Source organism: Triticum dicoccoides, chromosome 3B, assembly GCF_002162155.2.
Source record: "Triticum dicoccoides isolate Atlit2015 ecotype Zavitan chromosome 3B, WEW_v2.0, whole genome shotgun sequence".
Taxonomy (NCBI): Eukaryota; Viridiplantae; Streptophyta; class Magnoliopsida; order Poales; family Poaceae; genus Triticum; species Triticum dicoccoides.
In genome coordinates this window covers 137,723,783-137,728,697 of record NC_041385.1, presented here as the reverse complement: position 1 = coordinate 137,728,697, position 4,915 = coordinate 137,723,783, and the positions used below count along the sequence as shown (strand labels likewise).

General features: G+C 46.6%; 1 pseudogene; it reads left to right on the top strand.

Annotated features, from left to right (window-relative positions):
• The first annotated feature begins 2,674 nt into the window (after positions 1-2,674).
• On the top strand, positions 2,675-3,636 carry LOC119280986 (annotated as a pseudogene).
• The last annotated feature ends 1,279 nt before the right edge of the window (positions 3,637-4,915 follow it).

Here is a 4,915-nt window from a genome sequence, read left to right as displayed (position 1 = left end):
GAAACTCAGATACATGTGCGGGTACATAGACAACACCATGTCCCTAGTAAGCCTCTAGTTGACTAGCTCGTTGATCAATAGATGGTTACGGTTTCCTGACCATGGACATTTGATGTCGTTGATAACGGGATCACATCATTAGGAGAATGATGTGATGGACAAGACCCAATCCTAAGCCTAGCACAAAGATCGTAGTTCGTATGCTAAAGCTTTTCTAATGTCAAGTATCATTTCCTTAGACCATGAGATTGTGCAACTCCCGGATACCGTAGGAATGCTTTGGGTGTACCAAACGTCACAACGTAACTGGGTGGCTATAAAGGTGCACTATAGGTATCTCCGAAAGTGTCTGTTGGGTTGGCACGAATCGAGACTGGGATTTGTCACTCTGTGTAAACGGAGAGGTATCTCTGGGCCCACTCGGTAGGACATCATCCTAATATGCACAATGTGACCAAGGGGTTGATGACGGGATGATGTGTTACGGAACGAGTAAAGAGACTTGCCGGTAAAGAGATTGAACAAGGTATCGGCATACCGATGATCGAATCTCGGGCAAGTACAATACCGCTAGACAAAAGGAATTGTATACGGGATTGATTGAGTCCTTGACATCGTAGTTCATCCGATGAGATCATCGTGGAACATGTGGGAGCCAACATGGGTATCCAGATCCCGTTGTTGGTTATTGACCGGAGAACGTCTCGGTCATGTCTGCATGGTTCCCGAACCCGTAGGGTCTACACACTTAAGGTTCGATGACGCTAGAGTTATAAAGGAAGTTTGTATGTGGTTATCGAATGTTGTTCGGAGTCCCGGATGAGATCCCAGACGTCACGAGGAGTTCCGGAATGGTCCGGAGGTAAAGATTTATATATGGGAAGTCCTGTTTTGGTCACCGGAAAAGTTTCGGGTTTTTCGGGTAACGTACCGGGACCACTGGGAGGGTCCCGGGGGTCCACCAAGTGGGGCCACCATCCCTGGAGGGCTGCATGGGCCAAGTGTGGGAGGGGACCAGCCCCAGATGGGCTGGTGCGCCCCCCCCCCCACAGGGCCCAAGGCGCAGGGAAGGGTGGGAGGGGGCAAACCCTAGGGCAGATGGGCCCTAAGGCCCACTCCAGGTGCGCCTGCCCTCTCCCCCCTTTTGGCCGCCACCAGATGGCATCTGGGGGCTGCCGCCACCCCTGGGGAGGGAACCCTAGAGGGGGCGCAGCCCCCTCCCCTTCCCCTATAAATAGTGGGGTTTTGGGGCTGCCAGAGACGCGAGAACCTCTCCCTCTTGGCGCAGCCCTACCTCTCTTACTCCTCCTCTCCCGCGGTGCTTGGCGAAGCCCTGCTGGACTACCACGCTCCTCCATCACCACCACGCCGTTGTGCTGCTGTTGGATGGAGTGTTCCTCAACCTCTCCCTCTCACCTTGCTGGATCAAGGCATGGGAGACATCACCGGGCTGTACGTGTGTTGAACGCGGAGGTGCCGTCTGTTCGGCACTAGGATCTCCGGTGATTTGGATCACGACGAGTACGACTCCTTCAACCCCGTTCTCTTGAACGCTTCCGCTTAGCGATCTACAAGGGTATGTAGATGCACTCTCCTTCCCCTCGTTGCTGGTTTTTCCATAGATAGATCTTGGTGACACGTAGGAAAATTTTGAATTTCTGCTACGTTCCCCAACATTTATATATTCATAGATTTTATTGCATATATTCATAGATCTGATTGTATTATCGTGCCTATGATTCTACTATTTATGGCTAATATGATTTCCCTCGCATAGTATATTTTAATATCTTGCTTCTATAATTTGTAGGAGTAGTTGGTACTTATTTTATTGTATGTAAGGCCTTTTTTTAGAATGACGGGGGGCACAAAACCCCACCGGTTGTTATATTTCTTGAAGCGACTGGGCAGTCCTACAGAGTTTTTCATCTAAAGGATAAAAAACAGCAAGATAAGAGAAACAACAAACACAACGAGAGAGAGAGAGAGATGGTGGGAGGGGGGGCAGCTAAACTGCCGACAGAAAGAAAACATGGATCGACGGTATCCGATCCATCAAAAGGCGTCTCCAGAGGAGGAGGTCATCCTCCTCCTTAGTGAGTATGTTGCCGGCGTGGCGCCCGGCGTTGTTGAAGGTAGCGTCGTTCCGAGCCTTCCAGACCTGCACAAAGAGGCCTTATTTAAATATATCACACATATGGAATCAGAGAGATAGATCCCAATGTATATATAGATAGAGTATAGTTCTTGAGATAAATATAAAAGAACCCGATGAGATGGGCAAGTAAAAGTTTTGCATCACTATATAGCTAGGGCATATATGTTTGGAAATTATTGAAGTAATCAGCCACAGATGATCATGAATATCTTACACTGAAGTCAGGAAAGTATGTCAATATATTTATAGAGAGTAATTAAAGTCTATTTGATTACACATCGGTCTAGGAAACTCATATGGATGAATTTCAAGTATTCTTAAAGTGGAGTAACATCCAACTATGTTGGCAATTTAAACTTGTATGTACTTTAAGCCTTAGAGTGTTCGATGGCATTTACTTCCATGCGGTTTCGTTTTTCACTGCTACATTGTTTTTTCTTAAAATATTTGTTCACTGCTACCTTTAACTCTACATAGGAGAATAAAGATTATGTTTCATGATGATAACAGATCACCATGGACGGGGAGTGGCCGTAATACAACAGTGTTATGCAAAATGAGCTTCACATCTTCATGATGAACGAATACAACCACCTATTCCAGTACAATCATGTAGATGAGATGTGTGGCCTCGTTGGAGCCACTAACAACGTGTGCAACCCTGATGATGCGCACGCTGTTGCTGCAGACCAAGGTAACAACAACGATGGAGTGACTCATAATGAGCAGAGAATGGTGACAAGGCGTGCCAATTATCACCGTCTCCGCGGAGAACAAATCCATCGACTTGAAGTGTACAATACATACTCAATCAATGTTTCTTACCTATCGAAGATGATGTGTACTAATCCATTTTCGTTAACGTAATATGTAGTGTGTTCCGGGAATGCCCTTATCCAGATGCGAAACTCCGGAAACACCATGGCGAGAGGCTTGGCATGAGTGCCCTGCAGGTCAAATTCTGGTTCCAAAACAAACATACCTCCAACATGGTATATATATTCAATTCTTTTCCACGGTGAAGTACATGAGATTTGGCCGCATGGGTCACTAAGACATGCAGTTATGCAAGCTTTACTGTTAAACAGTAGAAACTCCACAGAACACAGTAGCATTGTTCGTCATCCTGATATTACAATGTACTACGATACTCCCTTCATGAACATGGTAGCATACTTTGCTAACCACTAAAATGACACATACCTGAAATTAATAAATGCAGGGCAGGATGCAACTACGGGAGACAAAGAATCTTCAGGGAGAGAACCAGAAGCTAAAAGATGAAAACAAAGCCATCAAGTGGGTTGTGCAAAACAAGACATGCCTCAAATGTGCAGGTGATGCTACAAACTAAGGATACCTCGGAGTGCGAATGCCTATGTACCGAGAATATGAGGCTCAAGGAAGAAATTCAACGTGTGCCTCATAAAGAGGGTCTCCACCAAAATGGCATGTGGCCCCTATATACCCGCAACTAAGCATACCGTCTTCCGTGTTAGCCAACGTCACATGCACCCTAGTTTCGCTTTATTCCTGGGCTAGCAAATAACGCGCCATGATGTGTGTGTATGTACACGACTTGGCCGCTAGCTTGTTTATTTCTTTCGGCAGAGTGTTCTGGTTGCTACGTGAGATGGCACGAGACCTAGCAACTGCGGCAGCAATGTGGGGATCGTGGAGTGAGTGGCTTTGGGATGGCATTTTCATGAAGCTCGGTCCACCTCATGTCTTTCTCTCTTCCTATTTGTAGCCGAACGGTTCAAGTAGTGGCCAAATAAAGAGACAAGCAAAAAACAAAAAATGTGCATGTCAAATACCGCATCAAGAATTTTGTATGCCTTGTGACATTTGATCATGTGAGTGTGTCATTCATTGAGATAGCTTTTCCGTTGGTCCTTTTTTTCGAATACGCACGAGTGTGCGTAATATTCATTATAGAAGAAAGGGGATGAAGCTCCCTGAGGCCACGTTTACAATGTTTATTTACATGCGAATTTTATCCGACACCACCCGAGTTCCTACTCCTTTGCCTGCCATCCACCATGCACACTCCTCGGTGCGTGCATCTGCAGATTCATGAGCGGAGCAGGATGATGAGGACCTGCGGCGAGCTACAAGTAGTAGTGCCGAATTCGGTGAACTGGATGGTCATGCCCAAGAATTATGCCAAATGGGCAACTCTGTCGCATATGAATCGGCAAGTGCAGGACTACTGCAAGGCCGTGGAGCACTGCACAGTCAGGGAGCGTGAATATATGAACGAACTGACGAGCATCCTCCAGCCTGTGGCCCAGAGATGATGTGCTGAAGTAGTTAGGCACGTTTTTTTTTTTACTTTTTGAACCTTTGTTGGCCACGGTTAGTTGGGCAAGCAGCCAACGGTTCATGGATCGGATTGACTCAGAGGTTGGCAGAAAGCAGTCGGAGCGACGAGCAGCTAGCTTCCGTTTGCATGCAGTGCGTGCATTTTCAATGTTATACTGGAGTGATACATCACTGCGGGGGCAAAGGCATGGTACCAGTTACTCCGGGCAACCAGCACATGTGCGAATTATCAGTTTGCCTAAGATATGCACAAGCGCAAAGGTGACCCTCAAGATCATTTGTTAGTTCCCCGACAAACAAAAAAGATACAATTGATTCGTTTTCTGATGATCAATTCATGCGCGAGATCGACACATCTCCAATGCTGTTCGTCACCCCCACTGAATTCGTACGGACGCTCTTGCATGTGTAACTCAACCTCGTTTGTGAAAG